At 41.4% G+C, this 19,810-nt stretch overlaps 1 non-coding gene across 1 annotated transcript; it reads left to right on the top strand.

Annotated features, from left to right (window-relative positions):
- The first annotated feature begins 6,799 nt into the window (after positions 1–6,799).
- TRNAT-UGU (transfer RNA threonine (anticodon UGU)) lies at positions 6,800–6,872 on the top strand. The gene has a single exon. It is a non-coding gene; the product is annotated as a tRNA-Thr (tRNA).
- The last annotated feature ends 12,938 nt before the right edge of the window (positions 6,873–19,810 follow it).

The following is a 19,810-nucleotide window of genomic DNA, read 5'->3' as shown; positions in this document are numbered from 1 at the left end:
TACTGGCCAGAATGAGGTCACATGCCTACTGTTTTCACTTACCAGGGAATCTCGGAAAGTTATTTTCTTTAATTTTTAAAATTTATTTAGATTTTAATTGTTGTTCAAGTACAGTTTTCTGTTTTTTACTCCCATTTCCACCCCCTTAGTTTTTTTCCCGTGCCCTTTATATTTTTTAGGTAGGGTACATTGTCATCCCCAGATAGAATTGAAGTCCTATGTATATGCTATCATCAGTGTCTCCAATGTTCTCAAATATGGGTAAGCAATACCAATATATCGTGAAAATCAGAGGAATGTCAGACTTTCTGGTGAAAACAGAATTAGGCCCCTTTTTATTCAAGTGTCACCTTAACACAAGAAAATTTTAGGCTTTCTTTGTCCTACAGGTCTAGATCCAATTTCTCACGTGTAATTATATTTGTTATAATGACTTTTTATGCACTGGTATATAACCAGATATTATGCACTAACAGGATTTCTGACAGCGATCTTGCAAACATCCTCATCCAAAAAGGTTAAAAATTCATTAGTGTATCTAAACCCTCACGTACACAAACATAAAAAGACTAAAAAAAAGTGGTGCCAAGCAGTCAAGACTCAAGTAAGAACATTTAGTGATAATCAGGATTAATCTTGAGGAAAATGATACTGTTGGGATTTCAGAGAGAATAAACTGACATAATGAAATATTTGCAGTATTTTTTCACCTTATGTGAAGGGAGTTGTTTTCCCTAAAAGATGTGAATACCTGTTACATAAATATCAAATATAATTCTAATAATTACAGCGGGGAAGAAACCTTCAAACACTACAGTTCAAATTAAGTTTATCTCCACTATCCAAACCCTTTGGCTACATAGGGGAACAATAATTCCTTCAACTTCTAAAAGATTGGAACCTAAGAATAGGTTGAAGTTGTTGTTTTTGGTGCCATCATGATGTAATACAACTGCCCAACATTACTCTCTACAGAAAACAACTTAATAAAAAAATGCAAATAATAACAAACACCTTTAAGACGGTCAGAACTGGATAGTTGAAAGTAAGGCAATGGATCTCATAGAAGATCTGGTTGCACTGGGCTTTTCGTTTTAATTTCTTTAGGTTTGCCTGGTTTTTACAGTAGTGTGGTTTGAGGGAGAATTCGAAGTCTCTGTTTTCTGTGAGGCAGATACTTCAGTGCTTTCACCGTGTCCCCCTCTCCGGATGCCTTTCCTCCCTCTCTGCCCTGTTGGAAACTTGTCCGTTTTTCAAGGCCACACCTACAAAACCTTCCTTGAAACCTTCTGTCCACCCGCCTCCTTCCTCATAGTCTTATTAAATTTATTCTTATTACTTGTGTATATTGTGACTTTATATTCTATCTATCTCACCAGGAATCAGTTAGGAAAGTTCTAGGCAACTCAGAATGCACAGTTGCCCTCCTTATTGGGTCCATGGGTCTCTGACACCATGAGTAATACATTCCCATAACTTCCAGAAAGTCAAAATCATTAAAGTTGGTTCAGGTTCCTGGTTGTCTCCTAAATCCCATTTACCTTTAGATACATACACGTCTGGACACCATCTATACACTGAAAGAAAACTGCCTTTTTTAAGTTTTATCTCTCATTTGAAGGACATTTATTATGAAGAAATAATGCCTTGAAAGACTTCACATGAGGAGAAAGAGGAACCCTCATGCATTGTTGGTGGGAAGCAGTCGATACAGCCACCGTGGAAAGCGGTATGGAGTTACTTCAAAAAATTAAAAATGAAACTACCTTGTGATATTCCACTTCTGGAAATTTATATGAAGAACCCCAAAACACTAATTTGAAAGAATATATACACCATTTTGCTTATTATAGCATTATTTACAATAACCAAGATTTGGAAGCAGCCCAAGTGTCCATCAATAGATGAGTAGATAAACCAGCTATGGTACACTTACTTACACAACTGAGTACTACTCAGCCATAAGAAAGACGAGATTTTTACTCTTTGTGACAGCATAGATGGACCTGAGAAACATTATGCTAGGTGAAATAAGCCAGTCAGAGAAAGTCAAGTACCATACAATTTCACTCATGTGTGGAATCTAAAGAATGAACTGAACTAACAAGGAAAATGGGGACAGACTCACAGATGGAGAGTGGATGACAGCTAGTGGTGGTTGTGAGAGGGGTGAGGGGGTGGAGGGATTGAGCAAAAAAGGAAAAAGGGCTCATGGACGTGGACAATAAATAGTGTGGTGATTGCAAGAGTGAGGGAGGTGGGTAGAGGTAGAGAGGGTATGGGGAAATGAGTGGTAATGAAAAAACACGATTAAAAAAGACTTCACATGACATGGGAGTGGGGTAAATGCTGGGCTGTCTGCTAAGTTCACGAACAGCTAAGTGATGGACATCACCTCCGCAGCCTCAGCATGAACACAGAATTCATACTTCAGCAAAGTGTTAAACTGATACATCATGATGCTCCTTGTCATTTCCCACGAGTTAAAGCATGAGTGTTGTGTGTACAGTAATTCTCCATTGCCTGCACCTTCTTAAAGTTTCAGGACTCCATTGTTTCAACGAAGTCCTTATTCAAGCATCGGAGCTGCTGTGAAGGTGTCTTCACCATAAGCTGCAAACTAGCCTGCAGGAATTCCGGTGGCTCATTTCTTCAGGTAGATGGAGTGGCCCTTTTCCATCTACACATCACTATTTAAGACTTTTATGCCTAGGACCCTACCCTCTTTCTCAGCATGAAATTTCTAGAAGACTTATCTTCACTCTTCACTTCCTATGCATTGTTCTGCTACCTTCTGGCTCTAGCACCCTCAATACCAGGAAAACTGTTCTGACAAAGGTCTGCAATAAACCCCTGCCTGGGAAAGTTACTGCAAACTTTTTCAGGCTTTATTCTGTCTGAATAAAGGTGAATGGTCAGTTCCCACTGACCATTCCCTCTTTAATGGCTATTTTCTTCTTTTGCCTTCTGGCATGTCCCTCCCTCCTGGTCCTTGGTCTCATTTGCAAAGTCCCTCTACTTTCAAGCACCTCTTGAGTATCTGTGTTCTCCAGGGNTCCATCTACACATTACTATTTAAGACTTTTATGCCTAGGACCCTACCCTTTTTCTCAGCATGAAATTTCTAGAAGACTTGTCTTCACTCTTCACTTCCTATGCATTGTTCTGCTACCTTCTGGCTCCAGCACCCTCAATACCAGGAAAACTGTTCTGACAAAGGTCTGCAATAAACCCCTGCCTGGGAAAGTTGCTGCAAACTTTTTCAGGCTTTATTCTGTCTGAATAAAGGTGAATGGTCAGTTCCCACTGACCATTCCCTCTTTAATGGCTATTTTCTTCTTTTGCCTTCTGGCATGTCCCTCCCTCCTGGTCCTTGGTCTCATTTGCAAAGTCCCTCTACTTTCAAGCACCTCTTGAGTATCTGTGTTCTCCAGGGTTCTGCTAGGGGCCCTCTTTCCTCCCCTCTTTTGCGCTCCTCCTTACAAACACGTCCACTCCCGTGGCTGTCTACACAGCCAGCAAGCATGGCCTCTAAATTTTCTAATCAGCTCCAGATTCTTCTACTTTATTTTTCTCTGTAAAAATTACTCCTAGCATGCAATTAAATGTGATTTAACTTTTCAGAATGTTGTGGGATGTGTCCATAAATATTCAAACCCACCTGCCTTTGTAGCCTGTCACACCATCCTTTGTGTACAGATTTTTGGTTAAGTAATTTGCCTGAATTCAGATCTCAACTTGAGCACATACTAGTGTGATCTTGGGCAATAAATTATATAACCTCTTTGCACTTCCATTTCTTCACCCTATAAAATGGGGTTAATAATAGTAAGTCCCACCTCACATAGTTTCAGGGAAGATCATAGGAGCTGAATTATGTGTAAAGCACTTTGATCAGTGCCTGCCACTATAAATCCTATATCCCTGCGAGCTGATATTACTAACATGGCAACTCATACACCGAAGACTCCCACAACCCTGTACCCTCTTTTGTGAGCATTAAACTCCCTGTTCATGCAGAAATCCCATAGGCACCTCAGTTGCAACACATCCAGCCCTGATCTTGTTGCTTTTCTCGACAGACCTCCTTCCCAAATACCTGTTTGCATGAGTGGTGTCACTCATCACTCCCCGCCCAGCCGTGAACTGTCCCTGGGGGTGTTAACTACACACCCTCACCCATCTGATCGGTCATGCTGCTTCTACCTTCCAAATGCTTTAGATTCCTCCACCATTGTAACTCATCTTCTCTCAGCTTGACCCTCGCTTCTTTTCCAATTTAACCTATCTCAAAGACACCAGTCTGGTCACATTATTCCACTGTTCAACAGGCTTTCAAAGTAGCAGTGCTATGTAACAGAATTTTCTGCAATTATGAAAATTCCTATGTCTACACTTTCAATATGGTTGTCACTAGCCACACGTGGCTGCTGAGCACTTGAAATGTAGCCAGCTCAATGGAGGAAATGAATCTTTAATTACATTTAATTCTAATTACTTTAAACATAAACAGCCTCATATAACCGATGGCTACCATGTTGGACAGCACAGATTTAGAGGACAGAGCCCGCCCCACTTGGCCTGGCACACCCTACATTCCCTACCCCTAAGACCCCACACCCTGACCACAGTAGTATTCTTATCTTTTGCTGACACTCCTTGCATTTTTATACATTCATGCTTTTGAGTATGATATGCCTTTTGCCTAGACAGCCTTTCTCACCTTCGCTGTCTGGTGAACTCCCATTCAGCTTTGCAAACCTAGATCAAACGTTATTTCCTCTCAGAAGCCTCTCCTGACATCGTATGTGGAGGCACACAGATTTACTTCTCCTTCTGTGCTCTCCTGTACTTTACGTTTATTGCTATTATGATTGTCGTGCCACATTATATTTTAACTATTTGTCTCCTTTTAACAAATTGTGATCTGCTGAAGAGCAGTCCCTAGCTCAGTACCTCAGACTTAGTAAATGTTTGTTGAATGCAAAAATGAATAAATGAAACACGGAAAACTAGTGTTGATCAGTAACTAGATACTTTGGTTTGCTGAATGTTAACAATCTCATGTTTTAGTCATCTTTAATCACCTTCAGTCATTGGTACAAGGCCTCTCAAAGTACCAACTGAAACAAAAGACTGAAATAGACTGGCCAAAGATTTATGCTGTTCATGCTGACTCCATACTCTGAAAGTGCGACTCCTGTACTAAATCAGATGATCAAAAAGGCATACATCTAACTCACCGTGGTATTTCTAGACTAAGGACTACAGTGTAACATTATGCTTTTCTTTCTTTCTTTTTTTTTGGTTACTATAAGAAATAGTCATGTGAGGCACTGAATTTTCAAAGACACTGTTCATTATGTAGTTCAGTGCTTCTTATAGAGAGACCTCTGTGAGAATTCTCATGCTAGTGCAGTCCTAGAAAGATTTTACCCTCCGTAACATGCTTGCACACATCCTCTCATTAGCTATGGACAGTTATGCGACCCTTCACACTTCTCTCTGGCTGCCAAGAAGCTCAGAGTTAACTTTCATGCATTGTCGTTAGTAATTTAGTAATTTCTTTATTTTCAGCTCGAGGTAAATTCCACTCTTTAATCTGTCTTAGTAGTTTTCTTGAAGCTATGCTATTTGTTGTTAGTAGTCAGATCAGTTTATATTATCAAATATCCTTTCAGATATTGCAGATATTAAATAAATAAAACATAAAGTCTCCCCCGTTCAATGATCTATTTGTATGCGTCTGTATTTTCTCTCCAGCCAGTCATTTTCTCAGAGACAGGAACTCGCCTTTCCTCATCTGTTGACCCTCTCTACGGCTCTCACAGGTCCTGCAGGTAGTCAGTGCTCAATAAAGAGTTTTCGACTACAGTACCAAAGCTAATTAATTCAGCTAAAGTAAAAGTCTTGTGGCTTAATTCTAATATTTTAAACCTACTTGTAAAGCTGAGCTGCTATATTAATAAATCTTAAAGCTAAAAACAACACATACAATTATGTTCGACCTCATTAATAATAAAAAATACAAATTTTCAATTTCAAGTACTCAAGACTGACTTACGGACCAACCAACCACCTGGCCAGAACCCTTGCTAGCAGGCGTTCTTATCGAAGAAATCTATGAGCCCCCTTCTATTGCTGGAAACTCAGCTGTGCTCCAGACTAGAGCCTCCTAGCCTATGCTATGGATTTTTAATTTATTTTCCCTTGTGTATTTCATGTACGCTGCTTTTTTTGTTACAGTGTATGATGGATATGTATGAAAAAATATGTACTTTGGGGAAGACAATTACAATTTGTTAATTTGAAAAAATTAAACACTAAACTACTGTTCTTGGGCTATCTCACTACGAAAATTACTTTTTTAATGATAAGTTACATGCTGGCAAACATCCTGAGAAATAAATAGATTTCTAATCACTAAAGATGAGAGTGAACAAGCTTTCTAGAAGAAAATTGGGCAATATAGGTGGAAATCTTCGAAAATGTTTATATGTTTATACTGCACTCGTATTTCTAAGGATTTTACCCTAAGGAAACAATAGAGCTGCAAAAGAAATATGTTCAAGGATGTTTTCACTGTATACCTTACAGGAGTAATAAAATTGGAAGTAATGTAACTCTCAAATAATAAAAAATAAAAATTGGGCACAAATGTTGAAATTTGGCAACATTTACACATGCACTCTATCTAGCAATCTTTTTTCTAGGAATTTATCCAAAAAGAATATGTGGAATGATATATATAAAAGAATATCTATTTTGGCATTATTAAAAATTTCCATTCTAGGAGTGGGGCCCTATAGCTCAGGGGTTAGAGCACTGGTCTTGTAAACCAGGGTTCGAGAGTTCAAATCTTGCTGGGGCCTGTTATGTGTTTACTAAAAATTTCCACTCTAAGGAATTGGATAAGTAAAACTCAGAACCTTTATGCAATGACATACTAGGCAGCTGTCAACTCGGTATTGTAGAAGAAAGTTTATTGACACAGCAAAATGAATACAATAAATTCTTTAGATACTAACACAGTCTACAAAACAGCATTTAGAGTATGTAATCATTTTTTAAGATAAAAAATATCTTAATATTTTGGTATGTCATGTGCTTTTCATACTTTCCAAATTGTTTGCAACTAACAAGTAGTACCTTCTTAAGATCAGAAAAATCTATCCAAGTATGAATTTATGATTCTTCAGTCTCAGTATGGAAGCCACTAACAATAAAACATCAGACTTCTGATGAAAACGGTTCTTTGGGTGTGAATCAGATGCTTTACACTGTCCGAGCTCAGGTACCTTATAGAAGTTCTATTACGGCTTTATGAAGCACATTGCTTAATCATCCGAAGCATGCCACAAAGCCAGAGCTATTGAGGCTGGGGGCTTATATCTCCCCAGAGCCCACAGACAGGCCAGAGCTTATTCTCCACGTCTGCTGGCCCTGACTGCCATGAAGTTGGGCAGGCCATCCATGGTTTCTCCATCCCAGAGGTCTGTAAGCCAGCCACGTCTTTGCCCAGAAGAGAATTCAAGTCTAGGACTGAGGCAGAAGGTGCCGGAGAAAAAGTCCTCATCATGTTTTCTGTTTGCCTGCTGACCCCCAGCAAAAGTGTCTCCTCCTTACAGAAAAAATAAAAATAAATATAAAACATAGTGCTTTGCTTTCTGGTCTATTTTTCACATTATTATTTAGATGTACTAAGTAGTACTAAGAGGTCTGAAAAGAATTAATGTTGTTGGCAAAGTCCCAACCCTAATGCCTTATTCAATTTAACTCAATTTGGAAAACGTTCCTGAGCCCCTTACGCTGTAGGGAATGAACTATACTACATGATGTGGAATAGACCAAAGGCCAATTAACATTCAGTAGGTGTCTACTGGAAGTCAGGGGCCAGCTTGGACTTCACACCCCTGATCTCTGGCATTCTCTCTGGCACTACCTCTTACCCCAGGAGACGGTTATCATGATTCCTGTTTAACAGCTGACCTGCAGGCCCCAGATGGACATAGAATTTGCTTAAGCCCAGATACTTGGCGGTGGACCTAAAATTTGAACTCAGGTCAGTTTGATCCCAAAGCCCACATTTCCCCACTGTTATCAATTTATCAATCAAGGCTTACAGGCCACACATAGAGTTTATAAATCACATATCCAACTATCTTTTAAGAGAAAAATAGGAAAATGCCCTATAAACACAGTTCAAACCTTTAAAGGAAGGCAAAGGAAAGAGGGCGTCTCTTCCAGGGACACTGGGGGCAAGTGTTCATAGAAGGAAACAGTGGCACGGAAACCAGGTGGTGGGGCTTCCACAGGCTTCCGGCAGGATGGCAGCACAGACATTCCAGGGACTCATAGCAGCAGGAGCAAAAGCTCCGCTCGGGGCGGTGGGGGAAACCTGGGGACTGTGTCTGTGGGGTGCCTGGGGGCAGTGGGTAGAGACGTGGCTGGCAAGGCAGGCTTGAGTCGCGCCAGAGAGAGGCCTGATTTTTATCTTACAGAGTGTGTGAACAGAGGAATGGCACAAACAGAATTGTGCTTCACAAATGTTTGCTCAGAAATATTTGGTCCAGTTGTATTGGCTCCACTTTTAATTTCACAAGGGAATTTTTATATTTAATTAGCAAATAATGACCATCTTGAAAGGTCATGGTTTTGTTGTTGTTGTTGTTGTTGTTGTTTTCCTACTATTTTAGTATGTGGATTTCCTTAGGTTCTTAACTGCGATGTGAATTTGGCCATTTAGGAACTCAGAATCTGAGCCTCACACACTAGTCTTTCCCTTTGGACAAATGTTATTTTCCTGCTCTCCGAATTACTTCAATACGGGTAATGCAGATTGGTTGCTAAGATATTTCAATCGGCTCAGCTTGGTTCATGAAGAATGTGGCTGTGGATGTGGATGAATGGGTGAGTCCATCAGTGTCCCTGCTCAGGGTCTGTGTCATTGTAACCTTACCACTCATTGAAAGCAGCTCAAATGGCTCGGTGTGTGCGGGTGGAAATTTGGGATAACTGGACAAAACCAATAAAAACTTAATTTGGAAGCAGGAAAAAATCATGCATGAACATAAAGAGCTAGGGAGATGAGTGTGGCCTGCTTTCTTTTTTGTTGTAACTCTTCAATCTGCCTGACAATCAATTCAATTTAATATAAACCCCTGGGAAGCACACTTTCTTCCTAAGCAGGAAACCGTAAAAATGTCAGAAATACATGAAAGACAGCTTACATCTGGAAGAGGAGAGACAGGTGTGCTTCTAGAAGGAACACCTATGAGTTGAACTCTGAGAATTAAGCAATTGGCACTGCTCATCTATTAACATTTCTTTATTCCCAGCGTAAGGATTGCAGCTTGGGGACATGCTGGAAACTCCTCACTCAATATTCTAAAGGAGATTATGTGCACCAGCACCAGAAATGAAAGTCAAGGGACAGTGGAAGGTCTAATGATCATTTTTGATAGACATGAGAGGCAGGACAGGTGTCTCCTCTCCATTCCCTCTGTTCCCCTTCACTCCCACTCACAGAGGGAGCCCTCAGCCCCTCGCACCTGAGATACTCAGTCACCTGTTTTTTTCTCCTTTCCCTATCCCCTCCGTATTCCGGTTCACCCAGCAGTAAGCGTCCAGTGCATTTGTACTGCTCACCCACCAGCCCAACTCTGTAATCACTCCTACTTCCTACTGCTCTGCAATTTCAAGCAATTTCTAGAGGAGCGCCTGAGTACTGTGGACAAGCCTCTGGGGCAGGGTGGAGGACATGGCGTCGAAGAGGTGGGTCCCAGACCCATTCCTCCCCTTCACCCAGATCTGTCATTTTCATCTGTTTTGTTCATGGAGCTTCCACTTCAGATTTACTAAGAAAAGGCTTTCATCATGAACGAAAGTGTGAGAACCACTGTTACACGTCTTTGTCAGCCTGGGTTCATACTTCTCAGCACCTGGCCCACCAGCTCCACCAGCTTCATTTCCAAACCACTCTCCTGCCTACCATTTCTCAGTCCATTCATTCTGCTTATACTCCTTCCAGGTCATAACGAACTTTTCCTTCTCTGACTTCCTAGTTAAAACATTTCATCCACTCCTTGTCTTGCAGTCCATTTCAAATGCACTTTCCTTGCTATGTGTCTTGTCTGCCCAAGTAAACCAGGGGCTCAGGGTGAGGACAGGACTCCACCTGCAGAGACATTCGGCATTCACAAACACATGGGATGCGCACACGCGCGCCCTCCTACCTCCCTGCCCTGGCTGACACCCTCCTCCACCCTAGCTCAGATGCCCATTCAGAGACTGAACCCTCTTTTTTGTAGCTCACTTCCTGACTCTCTCATTCCAAGGATCCATTCTGGCCTCCCCTCCCCTCCTCAGATCTAATTCACATCTAGTCAGTACCCCATGATGTGGCATGTACTCATTTTCTGCTTTCAATTGTTCTCTGGTTGTTTCAGGTGTTACTTTTGTCTCTGAGTTACAGGTTCATTGGCAATGGACCGGGTTCACTTCTAAGGAGAGGCAGATGGCCTGATTGGCTTTTGGCAAGCTATATACTCAAAGGTCATTCGGTGACTCCACTCATCCTTAACTCCAACAGAGAATTTTCTCTGTCTTGGAAAGCCAAACCCACCTTCATAGTCAGTGCTGCAAATAACTGGTATAAGTTCATGCAAATTTATAAAACAGTGTTTAAAACAGAGAAGCCACAGCACTAATAATCTCATCTCTGTCCTGGTCAGGCTTTTGTAGTTGCAAATAACAGCAGAGTCACACACAGGAGCAGCAAGTGAAGTGACCCCAAAGCTTCTCAGAACCGGAAGTGCAAGCGCAGACTGAGACTACCTCCTGCACTTCCCTGGAGGCCACAGAATCTGCTTTTCAAGCCAGGGAAGTTCTATTCCCTGGGGCCTCTCCGAGATCCTCTTTCTCTGTCTGACCGGCATCTCAGCTCTCCTATATCATCAGAATGTTACTCAGATACATGCCTCTGCCCGCAGCCCCAAATGCTGAGAAACATTTCAGATCAGTACAGACTATTCGCCATTCCAGGTCCCTTCACGCAAAGCCTAAGAAAGAGAATCTGATTGGCTCAGCCCTCTCCTGGCTGGGTTCCCCTTCCGCCAAGTGTCCAATAGTGAAGAAGGAGCAATGTTGCACAAGCAAGCCAACCTCCAGAATCCTGGGGAAAGAATCTAACTAAGGAGGTATGAAGACTGACAAGGACTGGTCTCTCTGGAAACATTTGTTACTACTTGCAACACATTTAAATGTGCCATTGCCCTGACTAGTGTGACTCAGTTGGTTGGGCATCGTCACAGCGAAGCAGAACATCGCCGGTTGGATTCACGGTCAGGGCACATGCTGGGGTTGCAGGTTTGTCCAGGTCCAGGTGCGTTCAAATAGCAACAGATGGATGTTTCTCTCTCTCATCAATGTTTCTCTCCCTCTGTTTCACTCTCCCTCCCCCCTCTGAATAAATAAATAAACAAAATCTAGGGGGCAAACATATCAGTGGCTCCCCCAATGTAACCTCTTCAGTTTTCCAAATATGCCTTTTTCTCAAAAAGTACTCCTAATTTCAAAGTGCATGGACAGAAGGAAATCAGAAACTTGGAGTCCACCTGGGTTAGACTGAGTGAGCCTGGTGAGTGGAAACTGACAGCACCAAGGTCTTTCTCAAAGAAGCTCTTGTCTCAATCCCGTAAAAAATTCTCTAACTTTAAACAGACTCAAACTCCACATTGGGGTACTCTCAAGCTAACTAAGCTTTGCGTTCTACTATTTGGATTTCGAGGCCATTAAAAATGCATTGTCTGGTTCTCTCAAGAGACTTTCATGCACGTGTGTTCCATGAGCTTTCCCCAGTGAATATCTTTATATTATGGGATTTTTCACTGCTGGACAACACAGTATTTGTCGTTCAATAAAGACTACTTTGAGATACAAGCTTAATGTTTGAAAATGAGCATATTTTTTTAATATGAAAACTTCCAAGAAGGAAATTTTTAAAAATTCTCTCTGCCAGGTTTTGATGCTGCCAATCTTATTTTCATCTGAACAAATAAGCTAGAAAAACTTGTCATATCAAAGTATTATTGGCCTGTGGTTTTCTGCTCTGCAATTTTTAACATGGAAGTTGTTCCCATAAAGTGAAGACCAAAAATAAATAAGAATTCCCACCAGACCTCCAACAAAAACATAGTCATGTTGTAAATTTCAGAAACAAGAAACTTAATTAATTCTCCAGGAAAGAATTATAGAGACACAACCAGCATTTTATGGACTGAAGGTGTGTAACAGCAAAACCAAACTAAACATTTTCGAGACTACTTTACTTTCACTGATAACAAATTATTGAATTTTCTGCCAAAGGAAAGACTTATAGACCCCGCAAGACTCAGATTTAACAGAAAACAAATCAGTATTATTGGACATTAATGATTTTTGAGTCTTTGAGATGGATTTGATAGTCAACAACAATGATTCTGTCTTACATTGAATCATGTAGAAAGGAGGAATTTTGAAATTGGCATTTCCCACACAATTTATTGCCTACAACTAAAGGCAAACATTGGTTTTTCCTAGTATCTCTCAACTTTACCTTCACTACTTCTGCGAAAAAGCAGAACTTCCTTAACAAGGTCGGTGTGTGAAATCAGAACTCTGCTGTGGGGAAAAAGTCCTTCAGATCCTCCCGCCACCACTTTCTTTCTGAGCCTTAGATACACTTTGATATAGACAGTATTGCCTTTGCTTATATTCTCCCTAATAATCTACTTGATGCAATAGACATACAACTGTGTTATTATTTTTAGCAGACAGGCAGATTTTTTTTCTGATTCTAAATATAGAGATAACACATTGTCCAAGAATTAATCGCTCCATCTTTTATGGTCTCTTAGCCAAGGGTACCTCCGTTCTAACATGAGTAATATAAGTTGCCTTATTTACAGGCTGGCTAATCGAACCACAAATGTCTCCCAAGATTATTCTCCCTAAGGAAAGTGAGTGTCTCTATTGTCTTTGTATATTCCAAGGTCCTTGACATTGTACCTGGTGGTGTCAAGGAACAGCCTGTGGCCACTGCAGTGTCCCATGCTGAGCCATCCCAGATAAGTAGATAATCTGAGGAAGACTACACTTGGCAAGCTCAATCTTAAAACAATTTTTCTAGCTCAGCCTCTTCAACCTCTAATGTGATTGTATAAACCAAGTGTCCTTCCTAAATGGAAATTCTGGAACTGCCTGTCACTTTAGAGAAGGGAGTAGAGAGGGGTCAGGGGTCAGGTAGGAGAGGGGTCAGGGGTCAGGTAGGAGAGGACGTTCAGGAGAGAAAGAGAGAGAGAAGGAGAAAGACAGTTAACATTTTCGAGCTCCTTGTGCCTAGAATCACGTTAAATATTTTACATGCCTTATCTCATTTAACCTTACCAGCAATCTAAAAGGGAAGTTTGTTATGGTGTTACTTTCCAGCTGAGAAAACTGCAGAGGTTAAGTAACTGCCCCGAGTTACCAGTAAGAAGCAAAGCCATATACTCAGAAATTGTTAGAGGATTGAATAAATGATCTTATCACTAACCATTACCTTTCCCCTGGCACTTCAGTAGGACAGGTCAAGAACTGGAACCCATTGTTGCATCCATCACATTTCAGGCACACACATTCACTTGCCTATCAGATTGGACTAAGTGCTCTGTGTGTTTAGCCAAGGACACAGAAAATTATTGGAAGCATGGCAGCCAAGAGATGGGAGCAGGTACAGCATATCTCAGCTACTCATGGCTTTGAAACTGCTACACATCCAGGTCTTGGAAACAGCATCTACAGAAAGTAAAAGCTAACAGAACTGGGAAAGCCCAGATCTGGCTACACTACAGCCTTCCACACCCGGGATTCCAGACAAACTCCCCTCTCCAGACAAACTTCCTCTAACAAGCTGTGTGCCCGCATTAAGGAAATGCTTACAATTTTGGGATCCTCTGGTTCTTGAATCACATTCAGCCTTTGTGAGGCCACATGCTTCTCCAGGAAGAGAAACCAGTTAGAGAAATTGGAGAGAAACACCACACTCAAGCGTCCCTGAGCAATCTCTTGGTCTCCAATCTCCCCAGCTGGTGAAGCCAGTAGCCTGCTCACTCAGTAAACCTCAAATAAATTTAATCTAATATTTCCACAAGTGTGAACCATCAACAACTGCATCTAAATTTCCTGGTACACTTGTGGGAAGAGCTCATGCCTCACCAAGCCTGGACCTACTAAATTGGAACCTCTAGGGTTGGAATCCCAGAAATCAGTGTTAACTAGTTCCCAGTGCTGCACCTGTTCATTAACATCTCCACATGCTGTGTAAGGGTGGGGCGGGGGATGCTCCCAGCTTGCAAGGAGGACCTCATTTATGTGAGACTAACTTCCATTTAAAACATTCAAAACCCATTACTGTTGCAAACTTTTCATTCAGTGTCTGGCTTTATAGAAGAAGCGGGGGACCTAAAGTTTCAGCTTTCTTAAAATTGTACTCATTAAACAGCATGTTAATCATGGATCAGGGATTGCACATTATACAACCCATTAAGCTTTTGTATGCTCCTGGAAGACTGCAGATTGTATAAAAGTACAAATGATCCAGCGGTTAAAATAATTGGCTATAACGAATCGCAAAATTAATTATGGATGACCACATTGCTTACCCAGTTGACCTAAGTCATTAGCAGATGTAATGGATCGGGTGAAAATAAGATGTATTTTGGCTTCTACAAAATGCCCCACAAGTACCCACTGTGGTCTCAGGATCCAATCGCCTGCTCAGAGGATGTATACAGTGTGTGTGAAGCCAACGGTCATCCTCCAGAGAAAGATTAAGTATGAATCCATGATAAGAACAAAATCTATTATGAGATCCTGCATTTATTATATAAAACTGTTCACCTTTTCCAGCAAAATTAACTCTCCTGTACCACCAAATGTCTTCTAATTTAACTCAGCATTGACTTACTAAATTAGTATTTCCACCTGTGTGTCCCATGGATGGTCAACCCCAAGAGATGTTGAGGGGGGTTGGAAGGGGGTGTAGACGCAGAGCTTCTGGAGCAAACATTTTTGGAAAACTCCACATTCTTGATTTCTTGATCACCTTTTGGAGAAATCGCAATGCAAACTAGCCCGTTAAACGTTCTGAGAGCTGAGAAGTAAAGAGACGCAATTCAGTTCTGCCTTAGGGCATGTCCTTGGCTGCAGGCAGCAGGATGAGCTCTGCCTACCCTAAAAAGAACAGGGAGTCAGAGAGAGGACATGAAGTAGCTCTCAGAATAGATGGACAGCTAGAAAACCAAGGATGTCAGGCATAGAAAAACACCAAAACAATCGGTGTGGGGCACCACCATGGCGACCATGAGTCATCTCATCTCCTCCTTTGATGCTGAGTGGTTCCTCCAGGTGAGCCAGCTCAGGAGGAAGCATTTAACAGACAAGCCTAGATACAAGGAAGCCTGTTCTCTGATTAATAGAGGCAGAGAACATTGTCATCTGCCCCATCAAATTCCCTAGGGGAGGCCATGAAAGCCCTTACTCTAGGGTGCGTGTGTTGAGCAGTTCCCTCCTCCCCCACTAGACTCACACACCAGTAACAATTTTCCAGCTCAATTATGCTAACCCAGCATTTCCCAAAATTATTCTACCACCATTTCTTCACATAACACCTATTAACAGAAAACACTTTTGGAAATGGGATAAATAATGGTAAATTGGGTACATGATTAACACGTATATGAGGTACATGACCAATATGTACCAAAATTAGCACATCCCATTATTAGCATGGTTAATTTTGAAGGTATACCAAGCTGTCGTTCAGGTTTGCAATAGTATTCTGAATAGGGCAACCCAGAGAAGAGATAGGTTCTGAGGCAAGTCACTCTAAATGTTCTTATTTCCCCATTTTAAATAATCTACATGAATTTTTTAATAATCTACATGAATTTTTGTTAAAATAGTTCCCAAGAGCAGCCTTGTTGAGCAGAAATTAACAAGAGGGCAACCTGCCATCTCCAGGCTTGGTGAAAGGAGTCAGTGCCCTGTGGTCTCAGTAACAATGGGCTAGAGGGTTATTCTCTCTGTTGATTAAAATGATCTGTAGGGCACTATATTTCACAGTGTGTTTCTACCCACCTTACCTCTTTGCTAGCAAAAGCTCCAAGCTGACGGTTCTCACGTGAGCCCAGGGTTCTCTGAACTCCAACATGCAGACCTGCCTTCTCCTTGCTCAACAGCAGGCTGCCTCCTTGAGTCACTGCCTAGAAGTGTCTCTGACTAGGAAATGTCACCAGCGCAAAACCACATGTGGGGTCCTACGTGATGCTAACTAAGAGAAACCATGAGGCTCTCTGCCCCTGTAGCATTCAGGCTGCTGTTGTTTGTGCCTTCAGTTTTCCCACACTTTGGAGTCCAGAGTATTCACAGTCAAATTAATCCCCAGAGAGTAAATGAGCTCAATGTAGGGGAAATGAGGACCAGTAGGGATGCAGCTGGCCCACACATGACACCGAGAGAGGAGCAAAGCTGAGCCTCACAAGCCTGGATGTTAGAGAGTCGTCCAGCTGCTTATAGCCCTGAGAAGAGAGAGAGGGTCAGCATATCGGTCCTGCCTTAACAGTGTCTAAAAGAGGCTATGTCAGCTCCTGCCTGCTCCTGCCTCTGCCCAGCCCATGTCAGGTACTAAAAGCCTGACCCTTGCAGGCCCAGCTGTGCCCAGCACGAGTACCTGGTCAGGCAGCACACTAGCTACTTCTATCCACTAATGAGCAGGGCCCAGATGGACACCCATACATTGAGCTAGAGATATAACAGAGAACATGACTAGTCGGCCAGGTTGTTGCCAGGAATTTCCTGCTTCCACTCCAATTCCCCAACTAGATGAGACACAGGCCCCATGACCCTGGTCTCTAAGGTTGACCTAGTTTTCCTATACCTTCTTGTTAGATTTGGCTGCACCTAGTAGAAAACCCAGAATAAGGAGGCTTACAAAACAAAAGATTTGTTTCTTTGTGTAAAAGAAATCCAAAAGCAAGTGGTCCAATACTGATAAAACTCATCGGGGAACTTGGAAAAGACAGAAGAAAAACTCCTGTTATTCTGTATGTCAAGGACTCCCATGGTCCGCAACAGCCGCACCCCCACACCCCTGTACAAGCAGTAGGAAGGAGAAAGGAGGGGAGGCACAGGGACTTTCTCCGGTTCCCTGTACACTTTTAACAGAAACCTTCCATCATAATTTTCATTTCAGGAGAGGCTGGGGAACATAGTTTTGTTGTTGGGTACATTACTACCCCCAGTAATATAGGAATTCTATTCGTGTATCAGTTAGAATTAAGTTCATACTAACATAGGCAGTAGGCAGTCCAGGGCTGGTTAGGTGGTTCCCTTAACCTTGTAGTGTTTCTACCCTCACCCTGGGACTTGTACAGTGTTTTAATCGGCTTGGGCTGCTCTAACAGTATACCATTCCCTGGGTGGCTTAAATGACAGACATTTGTGTCTTACAATTCTAGAAAATGGGAAGTCCAAGATCAACGTGCTGGCAGATTTGTTTCTTAGTGAGGACTCTCCCTGGCTTGCAGACAGCCACCGGCTCGCTGTGAGCTCACGTTACCTTCTCTTTGTGTGTGTGCTCTGGGGAGTTCTGGTTTCTCTCCCTCTCCTTAGAAGGACACTCCCGGGAGGTCACTTAGACCTAATTACCTTTCAAAGGCTCCACCTTCGAATACCATCACATTGGAGGAGGACTTTTAATGGGGGGCAGGGCAGGGAACACAAATATTCAGTCCATGACACATTTCTTAGTCTATAATGGCTGGTTCTGCTCCAGCCTTCACATCTATAATCTAACGAGCTAGAAAAAAGAAAGCTTGGAGACTTGAAAGATATTTCCTGAAAGTTCCATGTATCACTCTGCTTGCCTCCCATCAGTCACATGGCAACACCTAGCTGAACAGGGGGCTGAGAAATAAATTTGGGGTGGCCAGATAATATTTGGGAATTCCAATTCTGAAAGATGGGGAAATCCGTATTACAGACAAGTATCAATTTCTGTCACCATTTGTAAGACAGACAGAATGGATGTTGGATATGCAGTTAACAATATCTACCACAACCTCCCTAATCACACTGGGACACCTACTAATGCTGAGACTTGCTTTGGTTATAAACTCTATCATAGCTCTGACCCCTGGGGTCTAACTCCTGTTGGATTGGACTCGATTTTGTCAGCTCCTCTTGGAACTGAAATGATGATGTCACCCTAGAGCCAGCCAATCATCTCCTCCTAACTGCCCCCTTCCCTAACCTTGTCTAAGAGCTCCCAGTGTGTTTTACATGGCCAGCTTAGCCAGTTTTAACAACGAAACAAAAGATTGTTGGTTACTTTAAAATTCTGTTTACCCATTTCTCATCATGAAATAGAGTTAGTCTCATGGAAGTGCCTCTTTTTAAATTGGCCTTTTGACAGAATCAGATGCATTTGCATTTATTTGGAAACAGAAGCATGTTAATGAGGGAAAGAATGATTGAAGAAGTGAGTTTTGGGGATGTAACTCAACTCCTGGGCATTTTGTACTTGTCTTCTGCATGATAATGTCGGAAGAAACTCACCAGTTTTGACCAACAAACATCTCAAGTTCAGCCCACCATCTTGAAATAAAATAGTAGCCAGTGAATATTTTTCAATAGGTGTATTGTGAATAATAGTTATTTTGTCACATTTAAGGAAATTGTGTAGAAGTTTAGAGATGATAAATGTGTCTTCTGGTCCTGTGTGAAGTCAACAGATCTCAGCATGCTAGACTTGGGAAAGGTTAGAATGCCACCATCGCAGGCCCTGAGTTCACATCCCCAAGTACAAGTACTGGGGAGAATACTGACTCCATATTACAAAAATGTGGGTTTGGAATCCAGCTTTAGCACTTTTAAAGCTTTGTGACTGTAGGCAAGTTTCTTCATCCCTAAGAGTCTTAGATTTTTCTTCTCTCTAATCAAGATACCATCATTGTGTTGTTGAGAACTAAGTGACCACATATGAGGAAGAAGCTAGCACTACATGTGGTCCACAAACCACAGTCAGTGAAGGTTCTTTCCATCTGAATTTATAGAGAGAAAACGTTCAGTGCTATATTCATTAAATATAGCACACATCACTCTTTTTTAATGGACTTTTTAAAAACTTCATTCTGAATACCCCATTTTAAAAAACAAGCTAAATATTTTAAAGCTCTATAGCCAGTGTAGTAATTAGTACCTTAAACTAATCAGTTATTTTTCATTAAAAAATATAAAAGCTGGGATTGGAAATTATACCCATAAAGTCCATTTAGTTTTACAACTTAATTACATGTAGTAAAACTTTGCTGCCACATTTAACAGGTAATAACTGAATTCTTTGTAAACAAAAGCAATATTTGCCTGGAAGTGAACCCTAAGTTGAGAAAGAAAAAAGAACTCCCTTAAAATATTTCCTTAGTGTTTATTTTTCAGAAAGGTCAACTCAGCTAATGCAAGGGTTTACTTAATGTCTTATTTGTGTTATCTCAATATTTTTAGTAAAACAAATTTGTTACTATGGTGTTCAGTTTTAGCATTACCACGAAATGGGCCAATATCAGGAAGGCCAGAGCGACTGTGAGTTTTGCAATAACAAATTTTTGTCAATTGAGTTTCTACATTGGTTAAAGCACTTTTTAAAACCCAGGGAAAAGCTGGGGAAGATGAGTATTTTAGATAGATTAATCTCTTACTATATTCTGGAAGATTTGTCACTTTCTTTCATAAA

Source organism: Sturnira hondurensis, unplaced genomic scaffold (genome assembly GCF_014824575.4).
Source record: "Sturnira hondurensis isolate 20B ecotype Veracruz unplaced genomic scaffold, ASM1482457v3 Scaffold0014302, whole genome shotgun sequence".
Lineage (NCBI taxonomy): Eukaryota > Metazoa > Chordata > Mammalia > Chiroptera > Phyllostomidae > Sturnira > Sturnira hondurensis.
This window is presented reverse-complemented; position numbering and strand designations above follow the sequence as displayed.